We start from the raw sequence: 20,834 nt of genomic DNA on the forward strand, positions 1-20,834 counted from the left end.
TGCAGTGAGGGGAATGATATATGTGTTGTGATGTAATGTTAGGCCATTGATGACCCTCCTATAAGACCTCAGAAGGAGGATCAATTACTTCTTGGTCCCAGTTGACTGCCAGTAACTGAAATCAGGGAATGTGAAACCACACATGGACGAGTGGTGGGGACTATTGTAGTTGTATCAGAAATACTCTAGAAAGGAAAAGATCCACAATTTCATATTTCACATTATAACTGGTCACTTGGCTACAGGAAGATTCTTATTGGGCATGTGTACACACCACCCATGTATTCATTCAATCATTCATTCATTCAATATTCAAATTATTATTTTTGTTGGCAAGCATCCACTAGGACTCAAACTCTGTTGTTTTGGAGTCTTCCTAATTTAAACTGCCTTGGTTACCTGTACTTCTCAGATTAGCACTAACCCAACTGCAGGAAAATAATAGATTATGAAGCTGTTTTTGGAATGTGCCTCTCCCCCACTACCCACAGGAGGTAGCTTCTTAGAAGAACAGGATGCTCCTTGGAGTCATTCTTTTTTTTTTTTTTTTTTAACTTGATTTATTTTGAGACAGAGAGAGAGAAAGTGTACAGGGAAGAGGCAGAGAGAGAGGATCCCAAGCAGGCTCCTCACTGCCAATACAGAGCTTGATGAGGGGCTCAAATCCATGAACTGTGAGATCATGACCTGAGCCAAAATCAAGAATCAGACACTTAGCATAATACCCTCCAATTCCAACCACATTGTTGCAAATGGCAAGATTTCATTCTTTCTGATTGCTAAGTAATATTCCATTGTGGTATATATATATATATATATATATATATATATATATATACACATACACACACACACACCACATCCTCTTTATTCATTCATCTGTCGAAGGACATTTGGGCTTTTTCCATACTTCGGCTATTGTTGATAGTGCTACTATAAACATTAGAGTGCATGTGCCCCTTTGAAACAGCATACCTGTACCCTTTGGATAAATAACTTGCAGTGCAATTGCTGGGTTGTAGAGTAGATCTCTTTTTAATTTTTTGAGGAACCTCCATACCGTTTTCCAGAGTGGCTGCACCAGTTTGCATTCCCACCAACAGTGCAACAGGGTTCCTCTTTCTCTTCCTCCTTGCCAACATCCATTGTTGCTTGAGTTGTTATTATTAGCCATTCTGACAGGTGTGAGGCGGTATCTCATGGTGGTTTTGATTTGTATTTCCCTGATGATGAGTGATGTTGAGCATTTTTTCATGTGTCTGTTAGCCATCTGGATGTCTTCTTTGGAAAAGTGTCTGTTCATTTAATTAAAAAATTTATTTAAAAATTACCCCCACGGGCTTGACATTTGAATAGTAGGAGGAAACCCACTTCCCTTCTCCTGTCACGGTTCTACAATCATATCCAGGAGTTTTCAGTGACCTCAAGGAAAATGCCACAAAATTTACCAAAACAAACAAATAACAAGAACAAAACACATTTTTCTTCACTTTTATTTTAAACATAGTTGCCCTGGGATGTCTGGGTGGCTCAGTTGGTTAAGCACCCAACTTTGGCTCAGGCCATGATCTCATGGTTCATGGGTTCAAGCCCCGCATAAGGCTCTGGGCTGACAACTCAGAACCTGGAGCCTGCTTAGAATTCTGTCTCCCCCTCTCTCTGCTCCTTCCCTGCTTGTGTTCTGTATCTCTCTCTCTCTCTTTCTCAATAAATAAATAAACAACAAACAAACAAACATTAAAATAATTAAAAATTAAATAAATAAGGTGTGCCTGGGTGGCTCAGTCAGTTGAGCAACCAACTTTGGCTCAGGTCATGATCTCGCGGTTTGTGGGTTCGAGCCCCGTATTAGGCTCTGTGCTGACAGCTCAGAGTCTGGAGCCTGCTTCAGATTCTGTGTCTCCCTCTCTCTCTGCCCTTCTGCCACTCATGCTCTGTCTCTCTCTGTCTCAGAAATAAATTAATATAAGAATATATATTTTTTAATTTAAATAAATAAATAAATAAATAAATAAATAAATAAATAAAATAAAATAAAACACAGTTGCCCTGTGGCTACTTCTGAAATAAAGATGGTCTGATAAAAATCATTCAAAGTAAAGATGTCCTAACTCCCAAGGCAGAGAACATCACTGTGGCTGGAACCAAAGTGGGTAGAAGGTAAGGTGTTCAGGTCTGTGGAATGCATTATAAGAGCTCCAGAAGGTCCACAGTTTATTCAACATCATCACTCATTTCTGAGCCTCCCAACAGATATAATAAAGGCTACAGCCCTGCAAAAATCCTGATCTCACCAAAACCAGAAAAATAGCCAAGAATTTCAAGCAGGCAAGGGACAGGCTTTTTTCTTCCCTTTAAGAATTCAGAAGACAGACTACACACGTAGCTTTGTAAAAGAAGGAATGATACGTTTCACTAACCCACAGTGTCCTTTCCTGGCTTGCTCCAGAGGAAAGAAAGTAATCATATTGGCCAAATACACTACTTATCTCCTATATCACATACAAGTTGCATTCCTTTGCATACTTCTATTTCTTTGCCATTTGCCCCCATATCTTCCTTTTCCATGGTACATGACTGTAAGATGGGTCACAGAATAGAATTTCCACATAGCAATATGCAGCATGGAATCATTATCAGTCACCACATAAAACTAACAACCTGACACCTTCCTTGTAATTTAGATTTCATTGCCCCTCTTGCTGTGGTCTCTGTTCCCCACTCATCACACAGCCACAAACACCAGCTTTCAAAATTCAGGTCAGCTCTGCTTCCTTTACAAAGGACCCCCTCCCTCTTCCCCAGTGATCTCATATTTATTAGCTTAATTTGTTTGCATGTTATCTTTTGATCTCTTTGTACTAGAATGTAAGCTGTTGGGGGGAGGTACGGATGTGAGGAAGCCTTTGCTCGTTCTCCAACATGCTCAGTCCCCATAATACTGCCTGGGATAAGGTGCTTAATAAATACATGTAAGCAGCAGACTGACAAAAGTCATCAAATAATACATTTGGTTAAAGGAGCTTGCTAAAGATGTGGCAGTGAAGTAGCTATTTCCATTTAAACAGCTGTTCCTTTAATTTGTTTAAAAATGGAAAAGAGTCTAAAGAAAGAGGCCCACAGAGAATTAAATGTATTAACTAGCATCTTCTCAGGGTCCACTGCATTGCCCAGCTTCACAGAATAACAACATGGACAAAAACAACAAAAACTGAATTCCATGTTTGCTCTGTGCCCAGAACTGTCCTGCAGGCTTTAAGCACATCAATGACATTGAGGATCATAGTTTTCTTTTAAAAAAGAAAAGTCAAAAATCCAAGAATGATTTTTGAAAAAGGGAAACTCAGAAGGAGAGACAGGGGCATTGAATGCCCATTCACTTATTCATTCATTCATGCTTTTATTATTTTGTATTCATATGTTCATTTACTTTTTCATCCTTTCATTCAAAAAATTCCTTAAGGGATACCTACAATGTGCCAATGACTCACTAAAAGATTAAAATGTTCTAGAAATGTTCCCATTCCACACAGACACCCACGCGCCATTGTACCAGTCATGGGTCGCGTAACGGGCTGAAAACGAGGCAAGCCCCAGTAGCCAACATGAACTTTGCAACAGTATATAGAATCTTTATGTGACGTCTTCCAAGATGACTTTCTCTCAGACCTTCAGTTATTTTTTTTTAATCAACCTATTCACATTAAATGAGTGCTCATCTTCTTTGCTAAGTGTCCCTCAAGATGTTCTGTCTGATCTGTGTGTTCTTCAAACTGGTATGAGCTTTACTTAGAGTCAGCACACGTCCTCAGACTGGCCAGCAAGAGCACGGAATCCTTCTAGCTGCAGTGATTAGCACAGAAGTGGATTTATTCCTTAAGCCAGGTGATCAGAGCTAATGAGCATTAGTAGCCCAGGCCTTCTGAGATTTGCTTGGTTTGCATTGGGGTTGATATATAGGTATGTGTAGTGGGTTGAATTGTGCCCCCCCCACCCCAAATTTGTCCAAGTCCTAACCCTGGTACTTGTGAATGTGACCTTGGGAAAGGCTCTTTGCAGATGCCATTAAGTCCAGGCTCTTGAGATAGGACCATCCTGGAGTAAGAGTAGATACTAAATCCAATGACCAGTGTCCTGATTAGAGAAAGGAGAACAAAATTCGAGGCACAGAGACACATAGAGAAGGCCGTGTGACAACAGGGGCAGAGGTTGGGGTGATGGGGCTACAAGCCAAGGGAAGCCCAGGGTGCCACCAGAAGGTAGGAAAGATGGATATGAGGAAGACTTCTTCAGAGCCATCAGCAAGAATCAACCCCATAAACAACTTGATTTCAGACTTCTAGCTTCTCTAATTGTGACAGAATACGTTTCTCTTGTAAACCACCAGTTTGGGGCAACTTGTTAGAGCAGCCCCAGGAGACTAATACATGTCAGTGTAGAGTTTCCAGTGAGCATATGCAGATAACCTTGAGAATGAAACCAACAAACCTGGAAAGTAGTTGGGAGAAGCGGAGACACAGAGGTTTGCAATGTTGCCCAATGACTAGGCTCGCCAAAAAAGCCAGTCCTACCCTTAAACTCCCTGGTTTCCTGAGCACAAAGAAATCCTTTGTATTTTCCTTGCATTTGCTTGAGCCAAGTTAAGAGTTCTATCTACTCTAACCTAAGGAGCCTTAACTAAGCACAACGCCATAAATTTAATGGGAAAAGAGGTTATTACAGAACTGGTTGAACTGTAACTGATATAGTTTCACAAACTGGACTGCAGAAAACAGTTACATCGGCAAGCCCTCCCCACCTTTCATGGGATGCTTGGCATGCATAGCTATTTAAGGAGTCAGACTGGACTGGATATGTTCCCTTGTATCAAGATATGCCAGCCAGAGTGATGAGGCCACCGACTCATTATCACGGAACCTGAAATCACTGGAGTTGTGTGGTTAACAACAGTGTTAGACAGGCTGCCTCTCTGCTTAAGGGAACAGAGGCACAAAACATCAGAAGTTGTTTTCCCTTCCCTTGTCTCTAGCTAAGTGGCATGCGTGTTAAGTGTCTGGAAGTCATTTTAATTGGTATGCAACCCTGACCCTTGGGAAGCTCTCTACTGTCCCTGTCCACTGTTCTCCTTGATTCCCTGGGAAATGATGAAGCTCCTCATATACTGTCTTTCAGCCTGGCACTCTGGAGTATAAATAATCCTCCTGCATTCTCTGTGTTGTGTTCTCACCCTATAACTCTGCTCTTGTGGATGGCTGGGCTCATCCCTCATGTAATGGGAGGACAACAGCAGGAGCAAACACAGTGTTCCGGGTGGTGAATTCTCCATCAAGAGAAGCACAATGCAGCCGCTCCCAGCACACAAAGCGGCTCCAAGGATACAACGTTGGAGGATTCTGCTGAATGTTCACCTTGAGTGGTCAGCCATAGAATGTGTTGGTGCGGGCTTTCTTTTCCCTTTCTGGGGCCAACACACCACATTCAAGTGTGAGGTTGAAGACCAGGATTCGGGAACCACATGGATTTGAACCACAACTCTGCCAGGCAGTAGCCATGAGTTCCTGGGCAAGTTATTTAACCTTTCTGCATCCTGATTCTCTCCTCTATGAAATGAGCATCCTAACAGTACTTGCATCAGAGGGCTATGTGAGCACTGAATACAACAACCCACATTAAGTGCTTAGTGGTAACATTCTGTTTATGTATTAAAATTATTATTATTTTTAAAAAGACAAGAGGCTCCAAATGGAGTCACCATTTGTGCTGTAAGCCCACACCAGCAAACCAGGACTTCATACGTAACCTAACTACAGTTTCAGCCTCTCAAAGGATGTGACCTTTAACCAGTCAGTCTGGAGTAGCCTGTTCAGCACAGAGAGCTCGCCTACCCGACAGACCCCTTCAATTCCCCAAAGGAAGGTAACCTTCCTGAAACAATCTACTCTTTGCTATAATAACTTCCACGCCCACCACCTTCTGCCTAAAAAAGTCTTCCATTTTGCCCCTCAGAGCTCCATTCTCTCCGGGAGATGGGAGGCTGCCTGCATTCATAAACTGCTGAATGAAAATTAGATCTTTAAATCTACTCAGTTGAATTTTGTTTTTTAATCTTATGAGGACGAAGCTCCAGACACATTACTCTAAACTTCCTGTGTTCCAGTGTCTTCTTCCAAAAATAATAATAGCCTCTAATTTGTAGGGTTACTGTACATATTGAATGGGCTTACACATGTTAAGCACTTGGAACAGTGTTCTAAGTAAATGTTGAGGAAATAGTATCAATTATAATCAATGGTTTTGTTGCTATAATTTTCTCTTTCTAAGGGATACAAATGGTCACATTCAGTAATCATTAAGTATCGTGATGAAAGGTCACTACACAGGATGCCTTGAGGGAAGACAGAGAGCCAGACCCAACTATCCCTCTCCTTTGTTCACATAAACACAACACAAATACAACACTGGGAACATAGACATTCAAGATACAGAGGAAGACAAGGAGTGAATGGCAATCCTACCCAGAACAATGAGAAGCATCACAAAGGTTGCTCCATTTGAGCTCAGTCTTTGATATGACAATGACATGACAATGAGGAAGTATTTGCCAGGTAGATAGGAAAATCAAGGTGAACCTCCTTGATGCACATGCAAGACACAGCGTGCACCAAAAGATGAAACTGCATGCAAAGAGAGAACACTTCCGGAAAGTTGCATAGAACGATGTTTGGAAAGCCATCTTAATATTTGTAAAGCTTCATTTTTGCTGCTACAGCTGCCCTGACACTCTTTAGATAACCATGTTACTTTCTGTCCTTATCCAGATTCAGGTCACCTCCTCAGGGATACATTCTCTGACCTTCCTAAATAACAGAGGACTCTATCACTCACTATCCATTGTCTTGGCTTATTCCCTCCAGCTAAGACTACATAAAACATCCATGCTGTGTCTATTGTCTGCCTCCCCTCCATCAAACTATAGGCTCCCTGAGAGTTAAACCTTGTTTGTGATGTGCCCTGTCTTATGTTATGCACCTGGAAGACATACAAAGCATTCAAGAAATGTTTTTGAATGAATGAGTGTAAGAATGTTGTGACTCTTACCTGGAAGTTCATGCCTTTAGACGGGCCTATGCCACCTACATTAAGGTGACTTTCGGGGCGCCTGGGTGGCTCAGTCGGTTAAGCGGCCGACTTCGGCTCAGGTCATGATCTCACGGTCCGTGAAGTCAAGCCCCGCGTCGGGCTCTGTGCTGACAGCTCAGAGCCTGGAGCCTGTTTCATATTCTGGGTCTCCCTCTCTCTGTGCCCCTCCCCTGTTCAAGCTCTGACTCTCTCTGTCTCAAAAATAAATAAATGTTAAAAAAAAAAAGGTGACTTTCTAAGGCTTCCTCCATGGAGGAAGATCAGGATCCACGTCCTTCCCATTATGGACATGAATGGCTTTGTGTAATCAATTCCAAACTTGAATTTCCCTAACTGAAGTTTATAGAGAACCCTACAGAGAGATAAGGTCAAGCTGGAGCTGCCCTTTTAGAAGGGATGTGTGGACTCATCATCCCACTAGTTATATCTCCCAAATCCTGCATGATGGACCCAAGCACCTCTAGGTTCTTAACAACCCTGTTTGAAGATCAATGATATAATCAGCAGCCAAAAAACTTCCCGTGAAGGACATGTAAACATCATCCAAGTCAGGCCATATGGTATCCACTGGCAAATCCAACTCTGCTGTTGAAGAATTAAAGCAGCCACAGACACTATACAAATGGGTAAGCATGCCTGTGTTACAATAAAACTTTATTTACATAAACAGACACAGGCCAGGTGAAGCCTATTGGCAGTACTTTGCCATAGCCTGATGTTAGATCATCCCAAAATTAATCAGACTAATGCTCTGAGCTATTACAGCCCTCTCTACAGTGGCTACTCTTCTTGAAAACGTCCTGCCTCTTGCAATTAAATAGGAAAACTTATTAAAATGCTTAGAATCAATTGCTCTGGAGTAACAAGAAGTCCCAATAAACAATCTGTTAGTTGTGGCTAATAGCTATGGTTATTATAAGAAAGGTAAGCAGAAATGCCTTCATTTGAATCAAATGTTAAAGACAGAGAAAAAGAAGAACCCAACGTTAGGTCACACAGAAGACTTTTAAAAACTCAGTTGGGGGCACCTGGGTGGCACAGTTGGTTAAGCGTCCGACTTCAGCCAGGTCACAATCTCGTGGTCCGTGAGTTCGAGCCCCGCGTCAGGCTCTGGGCTGATGGCTCAGAGCCTGGAGCCTGTTTCCGATTCTGTGTCTCCCTCTCTCTCTGCCCCTCCCCCGTTCATGCTCTGTCTCTCTCTGTCCCCCCAAAAATAAAAAACGTTGAAAAAAAAATTTATAAAAAAAAAAACTCAGTTGTAGGACACTGTCTTTCCTTTTCCCCAAACTTCCCACTTCCCTCCTCTTCCAAAGTGCACAGTGAGACTACATTTCCCACATCCCTTGCAGAGACATCTTCCATGAGACTGGGTCTCAACAATAAAGTAGGAGTGAAAAAAGATAAATCAATTCTAAGCTAAGCCTAGCATATGTGTTCTTCATGCTTTTTTAAATCACTTCTACCTACTGGATGCAGATGGTGATGATGATGACGACACCATAGGGGAAGGCTGAGACATGAGATGGGTAGACCCTGGATCCCTGAGTCACTGCAGGGAAGGAAGCCACTCCCTGATCAAACTTGTCCAACTTGGACTATTTGATGACTGAAAAAAACCACTTCTATAGCACCTGGACATTATCATCTGGGCAGAGGGGGCATTATTCTGATTAATTCTGGGAGGATCTAACACCACAGATTATGGCATATAGTTAACTTATGAACTAGTTAATGGTAAACTGATAACCTTTTTTTTTTAATGTTCATTCATTTTTGAGAGACAGAGAGAGCATGCATGTGAGCAGAGCAGGGGCAGAGAGGGGGACAGAAGTTCCGAAGCAGGATCTGTGCTGACAGCAGCAAGCCCAATGAGGGGCTCAAACTCATGAAACATGATTTCATGACCTTAGCTGAAGTCAGATTCTCAACTGACTGAGCCACCCAGGCTCCCCTAACCTAATAAACTTTTAAAAAAAAATTTTTAAATGTTTGTTTATTTTTGAGAGAGACAGAGACAGAGCATGAGCAGGGAAGGGGCTGAGAGAGAGGGAGACACAGAATCCGAAGCAGACTCCAGGCTCTGAGCTGTCACCACAGAGCCCGACACAGGGCTCAAACTCATAACCCGTGACATCATGACCTAAGCCGAAGTCAGACACTCAACTCACTGAGCCATGCAGGCACCCCTGAAGTTGGACATTTAAATGAATGAGCCACCCAGGCACCCCAAAACAAATAAACATTTTAAAAGAATGGGGAATATGGGCAGATACATGCTTTTATTGTTGACTAACCAAGTGCCCAAACAGCAGGAAAAGTTAAGTGAATGTAAAACAATGCAAAGTTTGCTTCTGCAAAGAAGTCTAACAATTTCCACAAAAGACTTTCTACTTTGAAAATGATGTTCTATCTTGATCTGCTGGGCAGTCTTCCATATCAACAGCAGCCCACCTTCCCTAACGGTGAAACTGGTCAGTGTCCTTGTCTTTATGTATGGATTCAAAATCAGAACTCAGGAAGTCAAGCTACAATGTGCAGGACTTGGTACAGCTGGCTCACAAATAGTTCCTGGAACTAAAGGAAATTAAGAGGGGGATGGGAGGTGTCTTGCATCACATGAAGATTAGCAAGCAAGGGAATGCAACTCCACATGCCAAGCAGACAGTGCCTGTGAGAAGGGAAATGTGGCTGAGCCTAATCCATCTGTTAATGGCAGTGCTGATTTCTCACGTACATGCCAATAGACAAAAGCTATAAATAGAGGCTTTCAAAGGAGGGAAAATATAAGCATTTGCATTGATACTCTCCTGGATTAGGAAAAGGTGATGGAAAGCATATGGTCATTTCATGTAAAAGAAGTTCTTTATTTTGAGGTAGCAATAACTGCCCCCATGGCCATGTTCAAACGTGAATGTCTCTGAATTATTAGCACTGGTGAATGAAATTCTGGTTTAAATCCACTGGGGAACTCTCTGAATAAAAAAGTAGTTAATCTTTAATAGGGTAGAAAATGCCATTTGTAGAGGGAAAAATAGCCACTGACAAAATATCTATTTTGTAAATTTAAATCACATTTCATATGACGGGTTTGCGATTAAGCAAAGATATAAACTGTCTTTGGGACACCATCCAGATGGCTCTTAGTCTGCAACAGGGGGCTTGTAGATCGTGTTGTACATTACAATGGTTATTTCTTTTAATACTCATGTCCAGGCTCCATCTCAGAATAAGTGAATTGAACAGATGGGATCCACGTATCTATCTCTTTTAAGTGTCTGCTAACAGCAAAAGGATATGTTGAAGTCCTAACCTCTGGTACCTCAGAATGTGAACTTATTCAACATAGGGTCATTGCAGATGTTATTAGTTAAGATGAGGTCATACTGGAGTAGGATGGATCCCTACTCCAGTATGACTGGTGTCCTTACAATAAAATGGCCATGGGGCACCTAGGTGGCTCAGTTGGTTGGGCGTCTGACTTTAGCTCAGGTCACGATCTCACGGTTCCTGAGTTCCAGCCCCGTGTTGGGCTCTGCCCTGACAGCTTGGAGCCCAGAACCAGCTTCAGATTCTGTGTCTCCCTCTCTCTCTGCCCTTACCTGCTTGCTCTCTGTCTCTCTCTGTCAAAAATAAATAATCATTTAAAATTTTTTTTAAAAAATAAGAAAGTGGCCATGTGAAGACAGGTTGTGGAGACCACCAAAGGAAGACGGAGGCAGAGATTGGAATGGCACATCTATAAACCAAGGAACATCAAGGGTTGTGGAAAAACATCGAACCCAGAAGAGGGTAAATTCTCCTTCAGTGTTTCCAACACCTTGATTTCAGACTTGCCACCCTTCAGAACTGATAGAATAAGATTCTGTTGTTTTAAGCACACTTCACAGTATTTTATTCCAGCAGTCCTACAACAATAATATAGTGGCCCATAATTAATTGCTTTATCGGGTCCTGGTTAAAACCAACCATATCCAAACAATCAGGTCTGGTTTTATTCTTTATCACAACCATCTATGTCCTGGGTATATGCCCACATTCTTCACAAAAAATTCCCAGTGATGCTAATTCTTGACACTCAGTGTGATATTTAAAGAAGGTTTGGAGACAGGAAGTTCATCCAACACAATACCTAGGATACATTTCTTCATATCTTTGGTAAAACATTCTTTCCTGTAGCAGGTATTTTGAAATGCATCAGAAATGATAATTATTTCATTATTTAGAAGGAAATTTCCTTTTTTAAAAATGTTTATTTATTTTTGAGAGAGAGAGTGAGCAGGGGAGGGGCAGAGAGAGAGGGAGACACAGAGTCCGAAGCAGGCTCCAGGCTCTGAGCTGTCAGCACAGAGCCCGACACGGGGCTCAAACTCACGAACCACGAGATCATGACCTGAGTCTAAGTCAGAAGCTCAACCAACTGAGCCACCCAGGCACCCCAAAAGTCACTCTTAAACCCACTTCTCAAAGAAGAACTCTAGGGGCTCCTGGGTGGCTCAGTCGGTTAAGCATCCAACTTCAGCTCAGGTCACGATCTCACGGTCCATGAGTTCGAGCCCCGCGTCGGGCTCTGGGCTGATGGCTCAGAGCCTGGAGCCTGCTTCTGATTCTGTGTCTCCCTTGCTCTCTGCCCCTCCCCCGTTCATGCTCTGTCTCTCTCTGTCTCAAAAATAAACAAACGTTAAAAAAAAAATTTATAAAAAAAAAAAAAGAAGAACTCTAGTTAAGAACTGAAGTACATTCTTCCATATTTGTGGAGTATCTGTACCTACTTATCTCCACATGTTGGAATCAGATTTCTACTTCTTTTTGTTTAGTAATCATCTAGGATTTCAAACTATTGGACAAACATGTCATATTTTATCCAGCACCCACTAGGATTGTGTTACATGGTTGCCACTGCATAAAATCAGTTGTCCTTTCACGGAAATTATACTACTGTTTACTTTTACTGTAAGTTTTTAGGGTGGAAGACAGTGTGGGACCCTATGGTGTAATCTACTAATCACTCCACTGCATAAAGAAGTTACTCAGTTCTTTTGTGCCATGCATTATTATACTGACTTGTGTGTGTGTTTTAAACTGCCCCCCTCCCCCCGCCATGGGCAGTCAAAGGAAATTGCTCTCCATCTTTCCCAAGTTGATCCTTGTACCAAATTATTTTCCAAGCTGAAAATCCTTTAGCAAAGATGACAACTGAGCATATGACATGGAGGAGAAGCACTCAGTGGGGGAGCTGCTGGGAGGCTGATGCTGAGGGCTGCCTTGTCGGGGACCCACGCAGCAAGCATAAAGCCTATAGATCAAGGCACATGCTCTGTGAGTGTAAAGTATTAATCAGGCCTGACAGTTCCTGTGCCCTGGTATTTATCATGTGAATTCCAAAACACACACAGATGCTTGGGACAAACACCTGCCTCTTCTCTCTCTGCTCATGAACTGCAAGGGGGCTTGGTTTGTCAAATGGAATTTGGTAATCTGTATCTTTAGTTTTGAGGCTATGCTCTTCTGGAAAAAACAAATATTTTCTTAAACATACAGGAAATTAATTGCCCTAGCCCCATGGAAAGCTTGTCATCGAATTCCTACTGTCTTGTAACAGTAGTTTTTGCTATACAATAATGTACAACTGAAGCCAAGCTATTTAATTAAAGATTTGTGTGAGACACACACACACACAGACTCACATAGCATGTGTATGTATTTTGCTTGTTTGAAATCTGAGGCTGTATTTTGTTCTGTTCAGAAACAGGTACACAGAGAATAAGTCCATTGTCTCGTATACAACTGTCACTCAATAAATACTTGCTGAGTGAGCAAATGCATTATTTTACCCTTTGACAAAAGTAATAGAGAAAGACACAAAAAGCAGGGGGAAAGTTGAAAATTTCGAGCTGTCCTAGAGAAATGTCTGACCCTAGAGCCGAGGCTGGAGAAATACAATGAAAATGAATGTATTTTCAGGCAGAAAGTAAGGACATGATCAAAACAAAGGAATGGGGGCAGGTCAAAGGGACACAAGAACCAATGCAAAAGGACTCAGTGGCTAAACCTTAGAGCCACCAGAACAAGTATTGACAGATTACAATTGGAGCAAAAAATAACTAGACACGAGTCTACACGGACATAAATAAAGAACTGAATTAAGAAATTGGGAGAGAATGGACAAATATAGCTTACCAACATTGCCAAATAATACAGTTATCTAGATAATCTTCCTCCATGGAGTGGTGCTGAATTATCCTCATCATGAGTATGCCCTAGACTCAGTTACCCACATTCAAAAATCAAGTATGGAAAAGGAGAGAAACAGTAACCAAACAATGGAAAAACCTGCTGGATATCTTAACCTTAACCAACGAGGTACATCGCATATTTTCTAATATGATATACTGGGAAGGGCACCTCACTGTGATATTCTGCAACCCCCAACTCTAATGGAAGTTTAGTCATGAGAGAAACATCAGACAAACCTAAATTCAAGCGTATTCTATAAAATACCTGAGCCATTACTTTTGAAAACTGTCAATGTCATGATAGACAAGGAAAGACAGAAACTATTACAGCCAAGAGTAAACTAAGGAGACTTGGTGACTACACATAATGTGGTTGATACCTAGACTGGATCCTACAAGAGAAAAAGGGACGTCTATGGGAAAGCTGATGAAATCTGAATAAAGTCTGGGGTTTATAGTGCTGTATCAGTGCCAGTTTCTTAGTTTTGATAAACATACTGTGGTGATACAAAATGTCAACGTTAGGGGAAAACTGGTGAGGGGCATACCAGAATTCTCTGTAACTCAAAACTTACAATTATCCCAAAATAAAGATTAAACAAAAAAACAAACACGAGAGTATTGATACCAGGGCTAATACCCAAATCCATAATCTTCTGTGTAGAAGAGGCAGGTATATCAAGGTCATCCAAGAACCAGAGACTAACGGAGGCCTTTTAAAAGAAAAGAAACCTAACATAAGCAATTGGGAAAAGAGGAAGAATCAAGGACAGGTGAGGGGAGAACCTAGAACTTAGAGACTTGACAACGGACACCCAGAGGGAGAAGTGGAACCGTAAGAGCTCAGAAATCGGGGCCACCTGCCACGGAGGACACATTGCCAGGAGAGCTGGGACTGTGGAGGCAAATGCTGACAGAGGACCTGGAGGTGCCCCCAGGAACCACAGAGAGAAAGAGAAATAAGCCGTAGTTTCTCCCATATTCAAGTTTTCCAGACACATATGCAATTGCCTAAACATACCCAGAAGCCATAGGCTAAGAAGCATTCTCCTGTGAAATAGGAAATGGGGAAGAGGCAGAGGAGTGCTGAGTATCCTTGGGCAGTTTTATGGAACGGTGGAACATGAGGATGAAAAATCATGCTCATTGCAGAGAATTGTGTCATGAAAAGTAATGCAGTAAGAGTACCAGAATCAAGAGTAAGCAATAAGCTTGGACACAAACCTCTAAGAGGTAAAAGATGGGCACCATATTAAGGTAGAGGGAAACCAATAAAGTCTCCTAAACTCCCAACCCTCGTTTTTGCTTCTGAGGACTTATGAGTAAAATCTTATGTCTATGATAACACATACCTTTTTACATTTTGGCATTAAATGTACTTTGCTCTTGCTAAGTACAATGTGGCTCCCATGCAAATGAAGACCATATATTATGGTCTATCAGATATTCTGATGTATTATGAATAGAACAGTTATATTTAGTAACCTATTTTTAAAAGAACGGTTTGGCAGTAATTCATAAGCTGTGTATATGCTTAGAGTATATATATATATATATACTTCAAAGTAGATGATTTAAAAAATCATAGACATTTATTAATGGTATTATTGGGATAGTTTGGGGAAAGATGTTGAATGATGTAACCACTTGGTAGTCTGATTTATTAGTGTGTTTTCACATGCATGAAACTCATCATAGTTAATCTATAAAAACTATATTGTCAATATTTCACTGATCCAAATGAGTTTCTTCTATATTGGTGAAATGCTTTACTTGTTATGAAGTATGATTTTTGTGTCCTAAAATGTAAGAGCTAACTGTTTGAGATCTATCCTTATGGGAAATTATATCTTAGGAGCTTCATTAAAAACTTGATGAATAAAATCTTGATAACATTTAAAAATAAACAGCAGAAAGCAAAATGTATATATACTCTATAATCAGAATAATGATTGAGTCTAGTACAGCCCAAAGAGCTTCAGACTTGGAGAATCAACATGGCACCCATGAGGCTCACACTGAATCCCATTTATCTCCATTCTTCTTTTACTTCTATCTGGCCATTTCCCTCCAAATCACCACTGTTAGTGTTACAAAAGGGACTGCACATGCAAGGAAGGGCCACTGCACTGAACTAGTGAATCTTTGCATGGGGGAAATTCACTGTGGTATATACAAATCCAGCAAATCCAGCTACAGTAAAAAGCAAAGTTGCTTTCAAAAGAAGGAAACACTTTTATGTTTAAAAATCATCTTTACCATCAACATCTTCATCTTCAGGACCTGTTATCTTATCTGCCAGCAACTGTGGGAAGAACATCACCTACGTCTTCTCATTAAAGCCTAAGACTCCTCTATGAGGTGACTGCGAGGGGCAGAATCCTGCCCCCCAAAGATAGCCAGGTCACAATCCCCCAGAACTTGTGAATATGTTACATGAATAGGCAAAGGAGAATTAAGGTAACAGGGTAACAGATGGAATTATGGTTGCTCATCAGACAACTTAAAATTGGGAGGTTATCCTGGACTATGAAGTTGGTGTTACTGCACTCACAAGGGTCTCGAAATGGAGAAGAGAAAAGAAGGCTAATGTCAAAGTAACCTAACACGTGGAAAACTTATTTGGCCATGGTGAGCTTTGAATGTGTAAGGGGTTCATAAGCCAAGGAATGCAAGCAGTCTCCAGAAGTTGCAAAAAGCAAACAAATGAATTATCCCCTAAAGCCTCCAGAAAGGAACGCAGTCCTGGTTTTAGCCCAGGGAGCTGGATTCCAGACATCTGACCTCCAGAACTATTAGAAGATGAATTCTTGTTTATTAAGCCACTAAATTCATGGTAATTTGTTACAGTAGCAAAAGTAATCTCATACAGACAGGGAGTATAATCCCCATTTTGCAGATGAGAAAATTAGCTTGTACCAAAAACAAACAAGCAAAACATAATTAGTAGCAACAGCACTGGAACTTAAACCAAAGTCTTTCAATGGCTCCAAACTTCAAGGTTTTGTTTTGTTTTTATTTTTGAAGATACTATGTTGCTTTACTTGGGAATATTTCACTTAATTTGGATATGTAGTATGGGTTCCAACACAAAGCAGTGTTACTATAAAAAGAAACAGAAAATGTGATTATCCAAAAAAAAAAAAAAAAGGCAAACTTAGATCTAAGAAGACATGAATTAAGAAAATGAGCAACAGGGGCACCTGGATAGCTCTGTTGATTACAGGTCTTGACTCTTGATTTCAGCTCAGGTCATGATCTCACGGTTCATGAGGTGGAGCCTCATGTCAGTCTGTGCACTGACCATGCAGAGCCTGCTTGGGATTCTCTCTCTCCCTCTCTCTCTGCCCTTCCCCTGCTCATGTTCACTCTCTCAAAATAAATAATAAAATAAATGTTAAAAAAAATGAGTGTCAGTTGATGAAATAACATTTCTTAAGCATTTATTGTTTCAGGCAGTTTTCTATAAGTTGTCTTATTAAATTCTCTAGAAATCCTGCGCAGTGAAAACTATTGTTCGACTTAAAAGATGATAAACCTTAGAAAGGATACATCACTTGCCAAAGCTTGTACGTAAAGGGCAGAGCCAAGGCTCAAGCTTATTTCTCCTTCCAAGTTTGCATCTGCTACATTTCAGTATATTGCCAACTCCAAAAGCAAGGATGTTTGTGGGCAGAGGTCAGTTAGAAGTGAAATGAGGACATAAGACATCTTAAGTATGTTCTCTCCATCCTGTGATAGCTCGTTAGCAGGTGAAACAGTATTATTTTTGGTCTTTGCTGTTTCCAGTGAATTTTGGAACCACATAGCGCATGAGGAAACTGCAAATTCTGAAATATTTGTGCCTTATTTGTGCACATATAAGCAGACACAAAGGAGAATGGATGGATCCTAATTGCTTAAGCTGACTGGGAAATCTTTGGTTACTAACATTTACATTAAATGCTTTATTATATACTAATGCTTACTTTAAAAAATATGGATATCAAAGATCTAAAATCTAAGACTTTCCTTTCCTTTTGACTATATTAAACACAATGAATTGTTTCTGAAAGATTCAGTCCATTCCAACATCTTTCTATAGCTGCCCAATACCTCATCAAATGTGTGCTACACTGGTCACCAAGAATTTTCCAGGAAGCCTGTTAAAATCTGGAGTTCTGGGTTCTACTCTTAGGGATTATGATTCAGTGGGTGTGGAATGAATTGATCTCAGATAGATTCAAAGATGTGTAGCCAGTTTGGCTGTGTGGTACCCAGAGTCCTCAAAATAATTTGCCTGGATGTGAATTTCAGGAAGAAAGGGCTTTCTGATGTCATGATATGCAAGCAATACCAGAAGCAGTACTTTAAATAGCCCCACCTCAGTCTCTGTTTCTCTTTCCAAGTCTCTGCCTATCCTTCTCCCCAACACTTGTATTCCTGTGTTACTAGAAATATACTTAGCACTACAAGATGCCCAAGTACAAGCATGAATAAGACACTCACTCCAGTGACAAATTCATTGGATGACTTCATCTGGGCAAAATGCTGTCATGTCGGGTTTCCCTCTTTAGGGTTTATTGAAGATTGTAAATTCAAAGCAGCTAGATAGGTAATACTGCCACAATGCAAGACCCAGTACAGAGTCTGTGCTTGATAATATCATCAAGAAATAAAGCAGAATCCAAATGTTTGTGCAGCAATGAAAACAATGCCAGAAGGCTAACTCTAAGAGCTAACATCGGTTATGCCAGGAGGATGAACGTGTAGATGTGATTTTCCCTATTTTTTATTTTCCTAATTGTATGTGCTGATTTTTATTATGAAACTATTCGTGTATTTTTTAAAATGTCATCCATTCATTTCTTTTACGGTTACATTATTCTTAAGCACAGATTAAGTGGTAAGAAAGAAGTAATTATAGAATCTTGGAATCACATTCTTACAAACTTTAGACTCTTATAGATCTTATAATTATATGTGTGTGTGGGTACATAATAAACATGTACAAAGTGGAACATATTTTATAGTGAGACTCATATACTCATCATCCTTATTCTACAGTCATCAAGGTTTTGCTACCTTTGTTTTTAACTTGCTACTATGTATTCATTTATTGGCTCAAGTATTTTAAGCAACTCTAGAGTTCATATCATCTCCCTTGTACTTCCTAATCACTTTCTGCCACTCAAAATTAAGGATACTTTCTTATATAACTACAATACTATTATCACAAGTGACAAAATCAATGATAAGATTCATAGCTTTTAAAAATAAAAGTCATTTTATTTTTATTTATTTTTTAACATTTAGTTTTGAGAGACAGAGCAAGAGCAGGGGAAGGGCAGAGAGAGAGGGAGACAGAGAATCAGAAGCAGGGTCCAGGCTCTGAGCCATCAGCACAGAGCCCAATGCGGGGCTCAAATCCACAAACCATGAGATCATGACCTGAGCTGAAGTCGGATGCTTAACCGACTGAGCCAACGAGCCACCCAGCCACTTCTGGAAATAAAAGTCATTTTAAAGATCACCTTATCCTTCTATGGTAGCTTCCTGTCCACAGTCTTTCTTTTTTTTTTCTTTTTTTCTGCTTTCTTCTTTCTCCTTTCTTCTTCCTTCCTTCCTTTCTTTTCTCCCTTCCTCCCTTTCTCTCTTTCATTTGGTACAGCTTGCTGGAGTCATCTAAGTGACTCCAAAAAGCTAGCATTGAAAAGAGTGAGGAGTGTGTGTGCAAACAGCAAGGAGAGGAGAGGGAAGCAGATGGGTCTGAAACAAGAACTAAAAAGGGCTCACAAGAACCAACAAGGGCTCTCCATGTTTCAAGGACAAGTCTGCAAAGACCAACGGCAGCTGGGCTGGAGAAACCCAGAGGCTGAGAAATTAAAAGGACATCAAAATTAAGAAGCTACAAACTTCTCTAAATAGTGAAAGTTCACTTGCTCAGAGACGTGATATATCACAAAGTTCGGGATCAAAACTTTACAGAAGGGACACATGGAAAATGAAGTTAAAGGGACATCTGTCTGTGTCTATAAATGCCTAGAAAAGGACAGGAAGCAAAAAACACAGCCAACAATCCAGATGTTAACCCTAAAATTAGGGCCATCTTGGTGTCCGGCAATCACAATCCAGATGTCCTTACTAATGGGAAAGAGGCGGGTCCAACAGGATCCTGGCTGTAGGCACTGCCTTGAGCCCACCAGTTCTGAACCCTGCTGCACGTTACAATCACCCGGCAGCTATAACAAGTCCTGATGCCCGGAACCCACCCCGAGAGACTCTGATTCATTTGATCTGCAGTCAGGCTGAACGAAGCACTGGCATTTTTTTAAAAGCTTTCCAGACGATACCAATGTGGGTGAATGTTGAGAAACACTGGTCTAACTACAAAAGCAAGGAGCTTAAATCAATAGTCTGTATTCATCTCAAAGACAGATTTGTTGTTGTTGTTTTGTGCATGAGATGGTGGCTTTCATAGTGAATTTTTAAAATCGATTCCTTTAAAAATTTAAATTAAAAAACTTGAGCTATTTCATATAAGAATCCAATTTCCAGGTTCTCCTGAAAAAACAAAATCAGCAGCTCTGGCAATTGGAGGCCACAAGCCACTCAACCCTTTAAACAGCCACGTTCTGCCATGAGCACAGCCCTGAGACATTTGAGTTTTGTGATTCTTATCCCCCAAGCATGCTGTGACTCAGACCTTCCCCAACCACTCTTTAGATCATCTAATGTTAAAACAATAACCAACGAAGACCACAATGGCAATGATTAGTGTCCATTTGCAACTCTATTTTCCTCTTTTGCCACTAGGAAGGAGCCCAGAGTATAAGGGCTAAGCAAACATTACTGAAATTAATTAATTTGTGAGGCTTATTTTTTTTCTTGTGTTGGTGACAAAAAGAAGTGAGGAGGGCAGTAGAAACCCACGGAAAGTGCTGGACAAGGAACACTGCATTTCCAGCTCATCTTGAGTGCAGATGTGGTACTTGGATGAACATATGAGCTGTCCATGCATCAGTGAGTGCCCGAACACCTTGGAGGTGAGCCAGGGGGACTAGCCTGAGAGGATGGCCTCCCAGGAGTCACAGCCTCGCTTCACAGCATCATGCGCATCCCCACCCTTCAGGTGGCTTTTCTGCAAGAACATCATGGCCTCTTTGGGGTCGGTGGTTGGCGTTTCATCACACACACGGATCCTCTCACCTGCTACAGGGAGATGTGACCACCAAATCATGAGATTTTGGTGACCTTCCCTTCTTGTTCTACAGAGAGCACCCCAGATTCAAACAAATTAACAGTTTGCTGCTGTACTTTTAAACAGTGTAAGACAAAAACACAAGCAAGAAAACAGAAAAAAAAAAACCAGACACACTGGACTTGATCAGAATTCAAAACTTTTGTGCATTAAAGGGCACTACCGACAAAGTGAGAAGGCAATCCACAGAATGGGAGAAAATATTTGCAAATTAATTATCT

General features: G+C 40.9%; 1 protein-coding gene across 5 annotated transcripts in view; it reads right to left on the reverse strand.

Annotated features, from left to right (window-relative positions):
• RBFOX1 (RNA binding fox-1 homolog 1) overlaps window positions 1-20,834 on the reverse strand; it is a 2,060,838-nt gene that overhangs the window by 945,175 nt on the left and 1,094,829 nt on the right. The gene's annotated exons all lie outside the window — the stretch shown is intronic.

The sequence above is a fragment of the Felis catus genome, chromosome E3, assembly GCF_018350175.1.
Source record: "Felis catus isolate Fca126 chromosome E3, F.catus_Fca126_mat1.0, whole genome shotgun sequence".
NCBI lineage: Eukaryota > Metazoa > Chordata > Mammalia > Carnivora > Felidae > Felis > Felis catus.